Genomic DNA, 18918 nt, shown 5'->3' with positions numbered 1-18918 from the left:
GAATACAAGTAGTGTATTCTTGCAGATGAAGGAGCAGGAAGGGGATTTGCCTAAACTTTTAGCCAGCTTCTAAATGAGCTTGGAAGAACTGCAACCATTTGCTTTATAAATGTGCCTATTGCTGCCTACAGTATGTTATGATAATCGTAACAGTGGCTGGTGCTGACAGTGTTGGGCACTAACTGGGGTCCAGACGCAGTTCTTAAAATACCTTAAAATACCTATTTCTGGGATACAATTACAAAACTCTTGAAACCAGAAGTGGTCCTTGGGTGGACAATGTGCTGTGTTCTTCCTCTGCTTAACCCACTCCAGTAATAAGGTTGAATGATGGCTCCTCTTGTTCTTTTTTTGAAATAGGAAGTTTTACTACACATACTTTATCTGCTAGCTGGCAAAGGATGTAATGCATCTTTTAACACTTTGCTTTCTGCCATTAGATCAGGAATGCCATGCTTGTCTGTTAAAAGAGTCACTCAAATGGAGGCAGAGGAATTAAGTTGAATAAAAACCCTTGAAGCTCGATTCCATTTTTAATACTTTACACAGCAGTCTCTTATGTGTGACTAAACAGTCATAGCTCAGTGCTGGAGCACCTGCTTTGCATGCAGAAGGTCCCATGTTCAATCCCTGGCATCTCCTGGTAGGGCTGCGAGAGAACCCCACTTGGAAGCCTGGAGAGCTGATGCCAGTCCAATACTACTGAGCTAAATGGGCCAAATTTATCACTTGGTATAGGGTAGCTTCCTATATTCCTTCTTGAGTACTGAAGGTCCCAGGTTCAATGCCCAGCATCTCCTTGTAGGGCTGGGAAACAGTTGGTGTGGACAATGCTGAGCTAGATAGACCAGTGGTCTGACTCTGTATCAAGTAGCCTCGTATGTTCACAACATTTTTTTAGTCATGCAAGCAACTTCCTCCAATGCATCTTGGCCTGAGGTGGTGAGAGCTCACCCACCTGTTCCTCCTACCAAAACATTTTCTGTAAAAATGCTGCCTTTTCTCTACCATTTTCTCTCTTTAATTGTTATTTTTATTTATGTATTCAGTTATGACTTGTTTATGTCTCTCTTATGGGCAAATATCTGTACACAGCAGCTTACAAGTAAAACAAAAGTTAAAAGTGCAGAATTTAAAGTGGTACAAAGGCAACGGTAGGGACAAAAAGTATGGAATCACAGAGAACCTAATTGACTCAGACTATCGCCCAGTAACATAGGGATTGATTAGTGACCGGCACCTGGGACCTTCTGTTAAAAAACAAGCCTGGATATATGATAAATTCCTTCCTGCATTCACTTTTTTTTCTATTTTGTGACTTCTGGTCAATGGCTGCTGATTGAGCTCTGAATTTATCCTCTCTCCATGTTTTCAATGGGAGAACAGCAGCTTTTACAAAGAAAGAAATGAGTGGAGCTGCTGTACTGAAGTGCTCCACCACTGTTCCGAGCATGCTTGGCAGTAGCGACGCTCAGCAGGAAGGGAGAGCAGATGTTTAAGCACGATTTTCATTAAGCAGCTCTTAGACTTTTCTAAAAGGAAGACGTCATGAATGAGAACGGTGACCTTTCTCTTCATCATGTTCCAGCGGAACAACAGTGGGAATACAGGCTCCTCAACTGAGGGCAATTCTCCTGGAGGACATGTATGTCTTGTGCATCCTAAAGACAAATGGGCTTTGTATGCTTGTTTGTGGTCCAATCAGGTGCCTATACCAGAAGGCTGTGTCTTGAAAATGAGATTTGGTGGGGGGTGGGGAGTTTCTAGTGCAGGGATGAGAAACTAGTGGTCTTCCAGACATTGTTGGACCACAGCTCCTATAATCCTTGCCCACTGGCTGTGATAACTTGAGACTAATGAGAGTTTGAGCCCCAAAAGCATCTAGAGCAGGGGTAGGCAACCTAAGGCCCATTGGCCACAAGCGGTCCACGGGGTCATTTAACCAGCCCACAAGCTGCCCCCAAACCGAGCCGCCCACTCGGCGAGTCCCCGTGCGCTGCGCTAAACTGGCAGTGCGTGGGGACTCTGGTGCCAGAAATCGTGTGCGCGCTCACACGCACGCAATCCCGCCCACAGAGAGATCTCTGCTGGAGTGAACCAGCCCAGGCGAAGTAAACCTTGCCGACCCCTGATCTAGAGGGCCAGAATTTCCCCATCCCTGCAGTAGGGAATAGGAATTAAGAGGTTGAGTGTCCTAGAGAGCGGGGTGTGGAGAACCTTTGACCTTCCACATACGCCCAACTCACATCATCCCTGTGTGTTGGCTGTGATAGCTGGAGCTCAACAACAGCTGGAGAGCTGAAGCTTCCTGATCCCATATCTATTCCAAGGTAACGGTGCTGTTGTCAAAAGTACGGGGAAAGACACGTCCATCAGTCTTACATCTCTCAGCTACTCCTCAGTGTGCACCCGATGAGGCCGTTGTCCCCAAAAACCCTCTTTGAAAATAAATAAATCCCCAAACAGGCTCACATTCTGCTGATATTTTCTTCATTATATTGGGATGTTCCTCCCTATGTTCTTTAATAATAAAGATGCATTCCCATCTACAACCCTAAAAGTTCCTCTCCACTGTCCAGTTTTCGCTGAACAACTGGTGGAACAGTCTGCCACCCCCTCCAATCTCTTTCATCCTCAAGAACCTTTCTGAAATGTACAGCAGAAGCAATCAATTGATTCTGAGGCACAAGCCTGAACTTCATATCCTCTTACAGCAGTGACTCACATGTTAAAGCCGAAACTTATCTCTATTCCACCCCCAGCTAACAAGTTAGAAGTGAGATGTGACTTCTTCTTTAAAAAAAAAATAAAAGGTGACTTGCCCAGTCATTGAGGTTCTTGGCATACTGAGTTCTCAGGATAAGAAAATTCAGAATTTCCTATCTCAGTGGAAATCGATATGTGTTTGTGCCTGTGTCAGAGGAAGACAACCACTTCGCTATTTGCGGTAAGTAAAGTGCACTTTTGTTTCTTACACAGCTACAGAGAGCTGTGGTGTAGAGTGCTCTTGTTGAGGCTTCAGGACAACTCTGCCATTTTATAGAATGTTCTATTTACATCCCTTTCATTTTCCAGCCCCCTTCCCAAACGATGAACCTTCTGTAGCCACTAATCATACTCTGCCCTCACTGTTGTTATTTTTGCGGGGTTGGGGTCTCTCCAGTCGTCCCCGTCCCCCTGTATAGTGGTGGTGCTGCAAAAAACTTGGACTTCCTCCAAGTCTGCTAATGCATCCCTCTGTCTTATGCGCGCAGGTGGCACCATTTTGCCTGCGTCATCTATAGCACTCACAGCCTGAATATTGGAAACAGAGGGAATGATAAAGCTGGGGGAGGAGAGAGAAGGATCTAGTTACTGGATTTGTGAGGATGCTTCTGAAATATTTTTCATCCAGATTTCTCAATTTTTGAAGTTCCAAATCACCATGGCTTCCATTCAGAAGTGGGACCAATGCATTAGGAACCCCCCATTTTTATTTATTTCCAGATTGTGTACAGTGCACGCTGCATGCACAGTTCACCATAGCTTTTGTCTCCTTCATTTCTAGTCCGCCAGTAATATTACCAATGCACAGAGCCAGCCCTACCAATATTAGGCAGATTGAGGGAATCACCTTGGATAGCAGATACATATAGCCCTAGCCGTTCCCTTGACCCCCTTGACCAATCCATTTCTGATGGAAGTCAAAGCTACGTGTTCCACAGAGCCTTGTCATGCAAGTCTTAAAACTTGCCTGCTCTCCCTCAGGGCAAAGAGTCACCAACCAATCTAATCAGCTTCTGGACACACCACGAGGGGAGGGCACCATCTTGTCAATTTGCCTCAGGCAGCAAAATGTCTAGGACTATCCCTGCCCTAACATGACAAGGGGGGTGGGCATCAACCTTGCTGTGATGGTACTTTGGAATCTTGCAAACATACAGCAGGCTATATGGACTTTCTTCTGATCCAGTAATGCTGCTTCAGTGCTCTTGTGTCTATCTTGACAATTTCTGACTTAAGGAGCAGCAAGTACCCCTTTTTTGCAGAGCTCAGTAGGTTCATAGGTGTCCCTATGGTTTTGCGGGGGAATCTCAAAACTGGGGATGGGGTGTGGCTTTCCAGGCCTCTGTATCTGGCCTTCAGGACTCTTACCAGAGCCTGCTTCTCACCCTCCTTGACTGTTTTTGCCTGGATGTGGAAGACAGACAGGGGTATGTGAGCGTGTGTAAAAACTATCCACCTGTATAAAGGTTAAAAAACAATAATTCATTACCCCACCTATTTTCCCTCTGGTCAAATCCACAACTAGCATTCAGTTCGCTGAAGTTTATGCAGCCCTCATGCAGAGAAACATTCCTCACTCCTGTGCTATGGTGTGCTTCTTCTGTTGAAAGGTGAATCAGCAGAGGTTTAAACTTCTGCTTAAGAAGAGTCCTGCTAGATCAGACCAACTTGCCCTATCTGCTCTAGACATTTAAAGCAGTATCATTCCACTTCAAACCATCACGGCTTTCTCAAAAGAATCCTGGGAGATGTAGTTGTTAAGGGTGCTGAGAGCTGTTCAGATATTCCTATTCCCTGCACTAAGCTACACTTCCCAGAGTGCTTTAATAATAAATCCCTCTTACCAAGGAACTCTGGGAATTGCAGCTCTGCAAGGGGTAAACTACAGTTTCCAAGATTCTTTAGGGAAAGTCATGTGCTTTAAATATGCATTTCACTTGCAGTTCACTTGCGCAATTTCAACCTTGCATGGTTGAAAGCTAGCCAGTTGAGATTGCATAAATCAATTGCATGCAAAATGGGAAGATTAAAAGCTCCTTTTGCATTGGGTTCTCTTGGCTTTTAAGCTCTCCTCCTTGCTTACCAGGACGCGGGTGGCACTGTGGTCTAAACCACTGAGCCTAGGGTTTGCTGATCAGGTCGGCGGTTCGAATCCCCGACGGGGTGAGCTCCCATTGCTTGGTCCCAGCTCCTGCTCACCTAGCAGTCGAAAGCACATCAAAGTGCAAGTAGATAAATAGGTACCACTCTGGTGGGAAGGTAAATGGCGTTTCTGTGCGCTGCTCTGGTTTCACCAGAAGTGGCTTAGTCATACTGGCCACTTGACCTGGAAAAACTGCGGACAAACGCCGGCTCCTTTGGCCAGTAAAGCAAGATGAGTGCCTCAACCCCAGTCATTTGCAACTGGACTTATCTGTCAGGGGTCCCTTTACCTTGCTTACCAGGCTCTTGGATGCTCTCATGAAATCTCAAGGAGAACTTGGACAGCTCCATGAGATCCAGCAAGACCTCTGTAAGGGCCGCTTGGCATGCCAGCTCTGAAAGGTACAGATTGTTGTGCAGGGGTGGTTCCAAGGGAGCAGTTCAAGTATACATGTTTTTGTGCAAGCATGCCATCTCCAGAAAGTAAACCCTGTGCAAGATGCAGGTGTATGCAACCTAAGGGACGCAGGTGGCGCTGTGGGTTAAAGCCTCAGCGCCTAGGACTTGCCGATCGAAAGGTCGGCGGTTCGAATCCCTGCGGCGGGGTGCGCTCCCGCTGCTCGGTCCCAGCGCCTGCCAACCTAGCAGTTCGAAAGCACCTCCGGGTGCAAGTAGATAAATAGGGACCGCTTACCAGCGGGAAGGTAAACGGCGTTTCCGTGTGCGGCTCTGGCTCGCCAGAGCAGCGATGTCACGCTGGCCACGTGACCCGGAAGTGTCTCCGGACAGCGCTGGCCCCTGGCCTCTTAAGTGAGATGGGCGCACAACCCCAGAGTCTGTCAAGACTGGCCCGTACGGGCAGGGGTACCTTTACCTTTACCTTTATGCAACCTAAGGGACAGGTGTTGTTTCTTCCATTTCTCCTTCTGGCCACTAGGTGTCACATAAGAAGCTCACCCGCAGCAGATTCAAAGCATCATCATTAAAAAAAACTTTTCCTTTAGGGAGCATTCTGGCACCATGAAGCATGACATGATGGGAGATCTATGATTGTGATTGCCCACACCTTTTTAATAAACTTAAGAAGCTGCCTTTTAAGGAGCCAGATGGTTGGCCCTACCCAAGTCAATATTAACTACGCAAGACTGGAAGCGGTGCTTTATAGTTTCAGGCAAGTCCTTTTCCTGCAACCTTAAATGGAGATGTCGGGGGCTGAACCTGGGATTTTTTTTTGCATGGATAGCATGTGCTCCACTACTAAGCTATGGCTTATGGGCCATATGAATTGGGATCACAATGCTGAGAGGAGGTATTTAATCCTCTCCCCTCCCACACATCATAGAATCTCCTCTCCCCTCCCACACATAATAGAATCATAGCATTGTAGAGTTGGAAGGGACCCCAAGGGTCATCTATTCCAACCCCTTGCAATTCAGGAATCTTAACTAAAGCATCCCTGACAGATGGCCATCCAACCTCTACTTAAAAACCCCCAAGGAAGGAGAGGCCTGGTTTTACTGGGGCAGTTGAGGGGTATGCCAAAGCATGGGATGAAACAGAATGGCTGGGGAGCATGAGAGAGAAAAAGAGAAATGTTAATTGTGTGCTTCACAACTGACATAATGCACATGGCCATCTAAAGCTGCCCCCAACGACCATTAAGTCTAAAGTCTAAGATTACCAATTTGTTGCCACTTCTCAAATAATGGATACCAAGCAGGTAAATAGTTTCATATAACACAGGGATTGACAAACTTTTGGCCCTCCAGGGATTGCTGGACTACAACTCCCATTAGCTCCAGCAAGCATGGCCCATGACTAGGGATGATGGGAGTTGTAGTTCAGTAACATTCCAGGCGTTCCCCACACCTGCTCTATGCTAATCCACTACAAAGGAACCTGGAATCCTTCACTATTACCTCATTCACTTGCCTGAAAAAGGAGAGTTCACATCACCATTCTTGCTCTGGAAAAATATATATCCAGGAGCTGTGTTTTGCCTGGTACATCACTGCTGTGTAAATTGTGTTCATCATCAGAATATGTTACATTGAGGATATGCAGAACTACAATTCCCTGGGGATATGCTCATCCACCTCATGAGAAGAGAAGACTCCCTGGAGAAGACCCTGATGTTGGGAAAGATGGAGGGCACAAGGAGAAGGGGACGGCAGAGGACGAGATGGTTGGATAGTGTTTTCGAGGTTACCAGCATGAGTTTGAGCAAACTGCGGGAGGCAGTGGAGGACAGAGGTGCCTGGCGTTCTCTGGTCCATGGGGTCACGAAGAGTCGGACACGACTAAACGACTAAACAACAACAACATGCACATCTTATATAGGAGCAAGACACTGAACAACTGGATCACAAACTAAATTAAATAGGGCACAGTATATACAATACTGTCCTCCTGGATCAGAGGTGGCGCTGTGGGTTAAAGCCTCAGCGCCTAGGACTTGCCGATCGAGAGGTCGGCAGTTCGAATCCCTGCGGCGGGGTGCGCTCCCGCTGCTCGGTCCCAGCGCCTGCCAACCTAGCAGTTCGAAAGCACCCTTGGGTGCAAGTAGATAAATAGGGACCGCTTACTAGCAGGAAGGTAAACGGCGTTTCCGTGTGCGGCTCTGGCTCGCCAGAGCAGCGATGTCACGCTGGCCACGTGACCCGGAAGTGTCTCCGGACAGCGCTGGCCCCTGGCCTCTTGAGTGAGATGGGCGCACAACCCCAGAGTCTGTCAAGACTGTCCCGTACGGGCAGGGGTACCTTTACCTTTACCTATATACAATACCTGCTGAATCCTGTGGATGTCATCTGTGAAGGGGGGATTCTTTTTCTCTGCTTTGTTCATTATTGTTATGTGTTTGGCTTTGTTTTAATCAGACTTTGCGCCTTGGAGAAGGCCATGGAAATCTCCTTCATGAAAAGACATCAGAGTTGAAGGGAGGAAAATAAACTTGACAAAACCAGGTCACTACACCAGCAAGAGAAAGAAAATATGAGCTGTCCTCCTGGATCAGAGCACAGCATCTGTTGTAGTGCAACCACTGAGGTGGTGCCGATTCCAGCTTAAGAAAGGGCATCGGTGGCTGGTGCCCACCGGGACTGGCAGCGCAGAAGGCAGTGAGGTCAAGAGGAGGAAGAGCCAGAGTCAGGGACAGGAAGATGCAATGAATTCTAATCTAAGTAACTACCAGCCAGCTGTCAATCTCCCTTTCTTGGGCAAGGTTCTTGAGTGGGCGTTCATGCCAGATCCAAGGACTCTTGGAGGAAACTGATTTTCTAGATCGATTAAAATTGGGGTTTAGGCCCAGTGTTGGCATGGAAACTGCTTTGTCCACCCTGTATGATGACCTCTGCCAGGAGAGATGCAGGGGAAATGTGTCCCTGTTAATTCTCTTCAACCTCTCGATGGACTTCAGTTCTATCAACTATGGCAGGCATAGGCAAAGTCGACCCTTCAGATGTTTTTTAGGACTGCAACTCCCATCATCCCTAGCTAACAGGACTGGTGGTCAGGGATGATGAGAATTGTAGTCTCAAAACATCTGGAGGGCCGAGTTTGACAGTGCCTAGACTATGGTATCCTGCAGCAGCAGCAGCTGTCTGATCTCGTGGTGGGTGGCACCACTTTGTGGTGGTTCTGGTCCTACTTGGAAGGTCATTTCCAGAGGGTGATGCTTGGGGACTGCTCTTCAGCCCCATGGAGACTTCATCGTGGGGTTCTTCAAGGTTTGATTTTATGCCCTACGCTGTTTAACATCTGCATGAAACCACAGAGTGGGGTTATCTGGAGTTTTGGAGTACATTGTCAGCAATATGCTGTTGGCACACAACTCTACTTCTCCTTTACACGTGGGGCAGGGGATGTGCTGGACCATGCCTTGCCTTAGTAATGGACTGGATGAGGGCCAACAAACTGAGGCTCAATCCAGATAAGACAGAGGATACTGCTAGTTGGCGCTTCCTATGGATGAATGGATGGATGCATGGATGGATGGATGTGAGGGGAGATACACTCCTTCTCAAGGAGAGGGTATGCAGTTTGGGGGATCCTTTGTTGTCACTTGTGGCCCAGGTGGCCTCAGTGGCACAGAGTCCCTTCCATCAGCTGCAGCTGCTCCCCTGTCTGGACAGGGATAGCCTAATTTCTGTAGTCTATGCTCTGGTGACCCCTAGGTTAGATTACTGCAACACATTAAATGTGGGGCTGCCTCTGAAGATGGCTTTGACCATAATCAGTGAAATTGCCAGGTCCTATGTCAGGCCATTTTCACATCTAGCTCACTGCCATCTCCTCTGATGGGCAGCCATCTCTCTCAAAGAACGTTTTCCAGCACTATGACACAAGCTCCATTGCTGCTCCTATTCCTGTGACTGTAATTTGTTATAAACTGTTTTTAATAGCGAACTTTAAATTTCTGTCACTCACCTTGGAACCTGATGGTGAAGGGCCAGTAAAGAAATCAGATAAACAGTAATGAATAATACGTTCCTAGCAGTTTTGGGGCACTTAGGAGGGCTACACATTTGAGATCTTGGCAAGACTTACAACACCTGGTAGGGTGAGCAACACATGATCTTTCTTACCCTGTGGGCAGCTGTGATGATAGCAGCTTGGCTTGCAAATTTGTCACTGGGGGAAAGTATGAACCAGAGTGATTTAGGAGAAGCTCTAGTTTTCGGGGGGCTGGTGGTTGGAAATTCTAGCTAATGCTCTTTGCCATTACGCTGCACTTCCTAAGCTATCATCAGCCACCGTGGTAAGGAACCCAGTGTGGGAGGAACCAAACTGAACTGGCCCACCCAGTGATACAAGGCACTAGGGCTGCATAGGATTCAGTACTGAGAGTAGCTTTGATGTGGCAGATGTGTCACTAGGTTGGCATCAGCATTGGCTTGCAGATGCATAGACTAGAGCACTTGGAGCTACAGGAGCCTTCCTCTCTCTGGGGCCTCCAGATGTTCTGAGCTACAACTCCCTGTCTGGTGTTAATGGGAGCTGTAGCCCAAAGCACCTGGAGGGTTCTAAGTTGGGGAGGGCTCTCTTACAGTAAGGTGTAATGGACTGGTTGAATGCAGAGGGATGAGGAGAGGAACCAGCTGGGGAACCCCCAAGGGAAGGAGGCTTAGAGCTCGGGGAGTGGTGGTGGGAAAACAAAGAGGGAGAAGGGGGAGAAGATTGGGAAGAGGAGATTGTCAGAAGAGGTAACAGGTCTTAGTAAGCTGCGGCAGAGAGAAGTCCAGAATCAGAGGCAGAAGAAGGCGAGTGGGAGGAGGGAGGCCAAGAGGCAGAGCGGAGTCTGGCTGGTGAAGAGTCACAGGTGTCTGTCCCTCCTGCTGCAGCAAGCTTCCCTTCCCCCAGGTCTCCAAGAACCAGGAGAGGCATGAAGCGGGAGGAGCAAAAGCAGACACTCAGGTGCTTGGAAAACACCCTGGAGAAGAGGAGACATAGCCTGCTATGGGGAGGCAGGGACCAATTGCTTCATGGGGGCAAGACCTGAGTTGCTGTGCAGATCCTGTTTTGATAATAAAGAGTTAATTCCAGGTTGCTCAGTGTGATTTACTGCTGGCTCACTCCTGTCACAGGGATAGTGAGCCTTTCTCAACCCAAGGGCCACCTTCTGAGGGTCACATGCTGGTGGTGGGTAGGGCCAGAGGCAAAGTGGGTGGAGCAAAGAATATTAGTTCTACCACTGTACTATTGTCTGCACACACACACTCACCCACCCCTCTCTGTGCTTCATTCAGGCAGGCAAGAGGCATTATACAAGTTCAAAGGCACGTTCCAGAGGGGCAGAAATGCTCAAGAGCAGGTGAGAAGCAAGGTTGGTGAGGGGTGTAAACTGGTAGACTGGGAAGGCTACACTTGGCCCCTAAGCCAAAATGAGGGTTCTTGTGTTAATTCACAAAGCCCTAAACAACTTTGGCCCAAAGGACCTTAAGGTCCATTTGATTCCTGATACTCTGCCTTGATCACTAAGATTCTCTGATTGGGCACTTCTGGTGGCTCCCCATACCCTCTTGTTTGGTCCATCTTTAGTGTGGAAGGCCCTGCCCTGTGCATCTACCTACCAGTAGAAGTCCAGCAGGAATCAGCCTTGCCTTCTTTTAGACCTTACCTGGAAATGTGGCCTACCTAGTCCAGCATCTCACAGTGGCCAACCAGATGCGTGTGGGAAACCCAAAAGCAGGAGCTGAGCACAAAAGGGTTCTCACCTGTGGTTTCTAGCGGCCACTGGTATTCACACTGCCTCTTCAAGTAGAGATTAGAACCTAGCCATCAGGCTCAGTAGCCATTGATATAACCGTATCTTCCGTGAACTTGTCCCATCCTCCTTTAAAGCAACGTGTGCATGTGAATCTCCTGCAGCAGGGAGTTCCACGTCCTGGGTCCCCAACAGAAAAGACCCTTTCACCTGTCTGTGCTCTGAAGGGGGAGAGATGCACAGAAGGGTCTCACCAACCAGCATTCTACCCTCCTGGAGGAAAATAAGTTGTGAAAAGGCTTTAGTATTCCCATGCAACCAATGGCAAATGCACCAGCGGGTTGTACTGAGGGTGATGTGCATTGGTTCCATGTCTGATGTGTCACTATCACCCACATCTTATCTCATCATGAGCTCACCCTGAAAGTGCCCCGTGATTCTGATTGCAAATTTAAGTTGCTATGGAGCAGGGTGGCGGGTGGTGATGAGAGCAATAGGAAACCAGCAATTATTTTCCAGCACAATGCTGTATAAAACAACAATCTCTGGGCACAGAGAGGAGAAATGTTGCAATATAATTATTATGCTATATTGCCTCCCGGTTGCGTGTGTCAGCCCATGGCTGCAAAGGCAAATGAGTGCAAATAAAAGGTAAGGTTCTTTTGTTTTCACAAAGGGATGGTGAGGATACAAATGATTAAAAGGCTGCATATGGTTTTGGTTGCAGAGGCTATAAAAGTGCTCGTCAATTGCAGCAATCTACCACCCACACAGTCTTTTTAAAATTTATTTTAAATTTAAGAGGGAGGGGGAAATCAACCTTGCTCCAAGAGAAGTGTACCTGGATTCTGGCTGGGCACAGCATACCAGCATGCAAGATCCCTCTAGTTCAGTTTTGTCTGCACTGACTGGCAACAGTTCTCCAGGGTTTCAGGCAGGGGCCATTCCCAGCCCTACCTAGAGACACCAAGGATTGAACCTGGGACCTCAGGGGCTGGGTTACAGCCCTTCCCCAACACCCACTCAGTTCTGTGATGCTTAATTTTTAGGATGGCTTTGCAAGGGGATTTATTATTATTATTATTATTATTATTATTATTATTATTATTATTATTATTATTATTAGAATTTATATACCACCCTACACCTGGAGGTCTCAGGATGGTTCACAGAATAAAATCAAAATATAAAACCACAAAATACCGTACCTAATCAAAATAAAAACAACAACCCAATAACCCCACCACACCAAAAAACCCAAACCCACATTTTAAAAGGACATAGCATGTCAATGTGCTATCCACTCCCATAAAGAAGCAGGGTGAGGAATATAGTCCATATAAACTATATTTGTTTGGCTATATTTGCTTTGTCCCCTTCTGGGTTGTGATGTGAACCTTCCAAAGTAGACACAGGAGTGATGCAAGCTACAGATTTGATTGACAGGTCACGACAACCTTTTCCAATCCACTTTCCTGACAATTTGCAAAGGCACAGTGACCTGCAATCTGTGCACGTCATGAAGCTGTCTCTTGAGCAAGAAGAAAACTAGCTCAGCCTGCTTCTTTCTTTGGCTTGCCAAAGAGGTTTGAATATGCTCTTTTTTTCCTGTGAATGAAGCTCACAAGATTGCTTCACATCACAATAAACTAATTATATTATTATTATTTTATAATAATATTACCTTTCCCTTACCTTTACCCTTACCCTTACCCTTACCCTTACCTTTACCTTTACCTTACCTTTCCCACCCCGACCTGGCCACAGTGATCCATGCGACGGTCACCTCCAGGCTTGACTACTGTAATTCGCTCTATGCGGGGCTGCCCTTGAAGCTGCCCCAGAAACTCCAGCAGGTGCAGAATACTGCAGCCAGGCTCCTCATGGTGTCTCTGCCATGGGAGCATATTCACCCAGTGCTTTTCAAGCTGCACTGGCTCCCGGTAGAGTACAGGGTCAGATTTAAAGTGCTGCTTTTGACCTTTAAAGCCCTTCACGGCCTAGGACCCTCGTACCTATGGGACCGCCTCTCCTGGTATGCCCCACAGAGAGCCTCAACACCCTAGTGGTCCCGGGCCCTAAGGAAGTTAGATTGGCTTCAACCAGAGCCAGGGCCTTTTCAACTCTGTCTCTGTCCTGGTGGAACGCTCTGCCTCATGAGACCAGGGCCCTGCAGGATCTGATTTCTTTCCGCAGGGCCTGTAAGACAGAGTTGTTCCGCCTGGTCTTTGGCTTGGAGCCAATTTGATTCCCTCCCTCTCTTACTTTTCTTTCCCTTCTCCTCCTGCTATGAGGCTACATTTTAATATTTTAATGTTTCAATATTTTAATGTTGTATTTTAATTTTATTTTTAAGTTGTAATCATTCAACATGTTTTTATTATTGCTTGTTAGCCGCCCTGAGCCCGGCCTTGGCTGGGGAGGGCGGGGGATAATTATTATTATTATTATTATTATTATTATTATTATTATTATTATTATTAATTCGCCAATGAGAATACAAAATACATAATAAACAAAAACCAAAGCAAAACCAATAACCCCCTCCTACAAACACATTTTAAAGGCTATAGATTGTTTAATCAGCCCAGGGCCAGGTTACAAAGAAACATTTTTGCCTGGTGCCTAATTATACGTAATGAAGGCACAAGGTGAATCTCCTTGGGGAGAGCATTCCACAAATTTGGAGCCACTACAGAAAAGGCCCGTTCTTGTGTTGCCACCTTCCAGACCTCTTGTGGAGGAGCTTATCTTCCAACATTTCTCTGATGAAAATAGGGGTGTCCTATTTATTATTATTAATAATAATAATAATAATAATAATAATAATAATACCCCTCCTATATGACTGGGTTGCCCCAGCCACTCTGGGAGGCTTCCAACATATATAAAAACATAATAAACATTTTTTAAAAAAACTTCCCTATGCAGGGCTTCCTTCAGGTGGCTCAGGGGTCAGATAACTCCACACCCTCCAACATTTCTCTGATGAAAATAGGGATGTCCTAAGGAAAAGTGGGATCAAATTCCTGGATCAAATCAGAAACAGGAATAGCTTATGTAAATCTGGGACTGTCCCTGGAAAATCGGGACACTTGGAGGGTCTTGAAGAAAGGCCTCAGATTGCGATCACAAGGTTTGGATCAGTTCATATGGGGAGAGGCAGTCCTTGAGGTAAGGCAGTCCTAAACCCATGGGCAGACAAACTAAGGCCCAGGGGCCGAATCCGACCCGATCTCCTTCTCAATCCAGCCTGTGGATGGTCCAGGAATCAGTGTGTTTTTACATGAGTAGAATGTGTCCTTTTATTTAAAATGCATCTCTGGGTTATTTGTGGGGCCTGCCTGGTGTTTTTACATGAGCAGAATGTGTCCTTTTATTTAAAATGCACCTCTGGGTTATTTGTTGGGCATAGGAATTCGTTCACCCCCCCCAAAAAAAATATAGTCCGGCCCCCACAAGGTCTGAGGGACAGTGGACCGGCCCCCTGCTGAAAAAGTTTGCTGACCCCTGCCTAAACCGTTTAAGGCTTTACAGGTTAAAACCAGCACATTGAATTGGGCCCAGAAACTGATGGGCAGCCAGTGCAGTTGGGCCAGGATCAGTGTAACATGCTCAAACATTCTTGCCCCAGTGAGCAGCCTGGCCCGCAAATTCTACACTGGCTATTTGCTTTCTGAAAGGCAGCAAAGACGAGAAAAGTATTAAGGCAACCCTCATGCAAGCTCTGTAGGAGACCGAAATGAGGGGAAAGTGAACACTAGGTACATAGGAATCTGTCTTGGACAAAGGTAGTACTGGCAGAAGCTCTTCAGGTTTTCAGGCAGGACCTTTGACCATCCCCACTGGAGGTCTGCAGGGCTTGAACCTGACACCTTCTGCATGAAAAGGCCAGCTGCTCTGCCACTGAGCTATGGTCCTACCCAACAAGCACATACAAGAAATCCGGGGGGGGTGGGGGTGGAGTGTGGAGGAGATGCCTCCGTATTAGCTTGTTTTTCATTTGCTAAATTGCAAAGGATTAATTATCCAAATTAACTTGCATTGCTTCAGCTGCATCTCTTAGGTACCTGGCCAGCCATTTATTATGAAATGATTTTTATCCCTTGCTCTCTTCCTATCTTACATCTCCTGAAGGTTTTTGAATGAGGGAGTTTGGTCCTTCAAAGTCCCATTGATTTAAATGTAAGATATTTAAGTATGTGCTTCATGCAGCTTTGCAAGCCTACAGAGTTACTAGCTCACTTGGCCAGACGCATCAGGTAAGTCATTTGTGCCACATCAATACCCCAAGGGGGGTGGTGGAATCCAACATGCTTCCTTTTTGCAAAAACTTCCTGCCCTGGTCACTTGGCATCAGTTTTGTATCTTAAGTCTCTCTTCAATATCCTTTGGACTTCAAAATGCTCAACTTTGGCTGGATCATATTATTATATGTTACAGTTACATGCTTTGGTAACCAGGAAATACCTTTTTTATAAAACATTTTGCAGTTTTTTATTTGCAGAACATCTTATTTCTTCACATCATGTTTGTTTTCTCTGCTTCTGTTGCAAAGTGACCACATGCAGGAGCATTTTTTAAAGTCAACACAGTCTTGGTGTTTTTTGTTTTTTGTTAAGAGCTCTAGTCCTCCTTTTTATGAGATTTATGGCTTTAATTTCCTTTTGTGATGTCAAAAAGAGAGAGAAAAGAACAAAGAGTAACCCCTCCCAAAACAATCCCTATTTCGTAAAGGGCATTTACAGGATGGTTAATATGAGTTGTATAACGGTGTCTAATTAAACTGCGGCTGTGCAGTGTAAATTTAACATGATCATCCTTTGCCTCGGCAGACGACTTAAGGGCAGTGATTTAGTTGGCAGTAGATGAAGACAGCAAGAGACTCAGAAGCTGCAACAAAATATTAGTACCCAGAAGCACTTCTCTGCTGTTGCTAATCGGCCAGGTACCAGACTTTCTTCACAAAGACAACCGCAGGTGTCAATGAGAAAATTACCTGGCAGATAGAATCTTACTTCTTTCTTTAAAACACACACATGCATGTGCAAACTGAGACTGGTTGCTGTGCCACAGACCTTAAAATCAGCGAATAAAGGAGTCAGTGAGAGGATTACGCCTTACATAAGAGTTTTAATGTCTGTGCTGAAGGTTCAGGATTCATTTGTACTACGTCTTGCAAATTGGCATTGGACTTGGGCAGGAACTGAAACAAATTGTTTGCAACACTTATGGATTCCTTTCCTCCTCCCCCCGCCTCCACCCACCAAGAGTGAAAACAAGAGTTTGCTGGGGCTGACTTTCAGTTCATTTCAGTAAGCAACAAGTTCATAAGACCATCACGGAGAGATTGAGGGTGTTAGATTGGATTTCTATTTGGTGTCATGCAATTAAATGCACCCCTTTATTTCCCCTGCCCTCTGCCACCCTCCACTATAACTGCCAGAGTTATAAACTTTCGCTGGACAGTTAGGAACAAAAAACTATTTGACCCAGGTGTTATTTTGAGGGAGGGCTTTGATGTATTCTTAGGCAGCTGCTTTCATTTAAGGGAGTGTATTAAGTAGCAGGTGTGTTTGTATACAGATGAGCAGCTATAGTTCATATCTGGACATTTTTAAAAGATCGCTTCTTTATTTAGGGTGCAATCCTACACCCACTTACCTGGGAGTAAATCCCCAAACTCAATGGGATTTACTTACTCCTGAGTACACGTGTATAGGTTTGTGCACTCAATGTAGTATTTATACCCTGCCTTTTAGAGCAAACCCATTGTAAGGTGGCTCACAGCAAAACAGCGAGCAATAAAACATTAAAAACAAGATCAGCAAGTTGGCAGTTGAAACAGCAGCATCTAAAATTATTGTTGTTAGAAAGGTAACTGGAATATTAAAGTTGTTAACATTCACTTGAAAGAGAACACATTTGGGGAGTCTTTGAAAGCAGGGGGTGGGTGGGGTGGGAATCATGGCTTCCCCAATCCTGGGAACTGCAGTTTGTTAAGCGTGCCTTGCTCACAGAGCTACAACTCCCAGCACCCTTAGCAAACTACAGTTCCCAGGATTATCCATGACTTTCAAACGGCTAGGTGGGCAGGAGCTGGGACCGAAAGACGGGCGCTCACCCCGCCGCGGGGATTCGAACTGCTGACCATGCGATCGGCAAGTCCTAGGCACTGAGGTTTTACCCACAGCACCACCCGCATCCCCTAGCATACTGTATATATAATAAATTTAAGCACTCCCCCCCCAAAAAAAAATTCCTTATGCTTCATCCTAACAGCACTCTCTCTCTCTCTCTCTCTCTCTCTCTCTCTCATTGCTAACTTTCCCAGATCTTCTTACTCAGTTTAAGTGTTTCACTGAAGATGGGCACAAGGCTATCCAAAGGTAAAAGTAGAGAAATATAATTTCTGGCCTGCTCTTGTTTTTTATTTTAAGAACCAGAGTGCTATAAAAAGTGATGGATCCCTTACAATTTTACAGCCCACTATGATTTAACTGAACTGCAATGACTCATTAGTCAGGAAGCTACTAATATGCCCTAAAGCAGCACGGAAAAAAATACTTACCAAAACCATCTGCAAATTTAAAATAAAAATAAAAAAATTGCAGGTCTGCAAAAATTTAGAGCTTTGAGGCATTTTTTGCACATTTCATCTCAAACTGAAACAGTTTGCTGTGTTTTATGCCTCCCTTCCCACCAGCTAATTTAGTAGTACTAATAAATGTCTTCCAAATGTATAAAGTGGTTTTCTTCTCTCCCTGTCCCCACCACCACCACCTTGCCTCACATCTCAACGAGCTTTCTTGGCAAAAGCAGCTTCAAACAGTCAGTCCAACATTCTTCAGCCAAACAGAACAGCTAAAAGATCATCTCATCCCAGCCCAGAATTAAGTTTAAGATATTAACAGATGCAAAAGAAAGAGGGGGCTTTGCCCTGCCAGACTTAAGGTTGTATTATGAATCAGCAGCTTTCTGCTGGCTAAAAGACTGGCTACTTCTCGAAGACACTGATGTATTGGATTTGGAAGGTTTTAACAATGCTTACGGTTGGCATGCATATTTATGGTATGACAAGGTTAAGATTAACAAGGTTTTCAAGAACCATATTGTCAGAAAAGCAGTGTTTAATGTCTGGACAAAATATAAAGACTTATTGGAAAATAAAACTCCAAGGTGGCTTTCACCATTGGAAGCTAAGGCCCGAAAAAGACTCAATATGGAGGCCAATTGGCCGAAATATTGTGAAATATTAGAAAAAGATGGAGATAATTGGAAATTGCAGAGTTTGGAGAAAATGAAAGATAAAGTGCGAGATTGGTTACACTATGCTCAGATTAAGGAAGTTTTTAAACTTGACAAAAAGTTAGGATTCCAGGTGGAAAAATCGAAGTTAGAAACGGAATTGTTAGAGCCTAGACTAAGGTACTTTCAAGAATGTATAACTTGCTGCTAAAATGGAATACACAAGATGAAACGGTAAAATCGGCTATGATAAAGTGGGCACAGGACATTGGGTATAATATCATGTTTGAGGACTGGGAAAGGTTGTGGACTACTGGGCTGAAATTCACTGCATGTAATGCTTTGAAAGAAAATGTTATGAAAATGATATATAGATGGTACATGACCCCAGTCAAACTCGCAAAAATATACCATTTGTCTGATAATAAATGCTGGAAATGTAAAGTAAGCGAACGAACGTTTTTTCACCTCTGGTGGACTTGCCCTAGAGTGAAGGCTTTCTGGGAAATGATATATAATGAGCTGAAAAAGGTATTTAAGTATACCTTCCCTAAGAAACC

The 18918-nt window shown here is 45.6% G+C and overlaps 1 long non-coding RNA gene across 1 annotated transcript; it reads left to right on the top strand.

Annotated features, from left to right (window-relative positions):
- Nucleotides 1–13595: 13595 nt before the first annotated feature.
- Nucleotides 13596–17966, top strand: LOC310837045. The gene is made up of 3 exons (XR_014560370.1): nucleotides 13596–14284; nucleotides 15946–16425; nucleotides 17445–17966. It is a non-coding gene; the product is annotated as an uncharacterized lncRNA (long non-coding RNA).
- The last annotated feature ends 952 nt before the right edge of the window (nucleotides 17967–18918 follow it).

The sequence above is a fragment of the Podarcis gaigeae genome, assembly GCF_964106915.1.
Source record: "Podarcis gaigeae genome assembly, chromosome: Z".
NCBI classification, from domain to species: domain Eukaryota; kingdom Metazoa; phylum Chordata; class Lepidosauria; order Squamata; family Lacertidae; genus Podarcis; species Podarcis gaigeae.
This window is presented reverse-complemented; position numbering and strand designations above follow the sequence as displayed.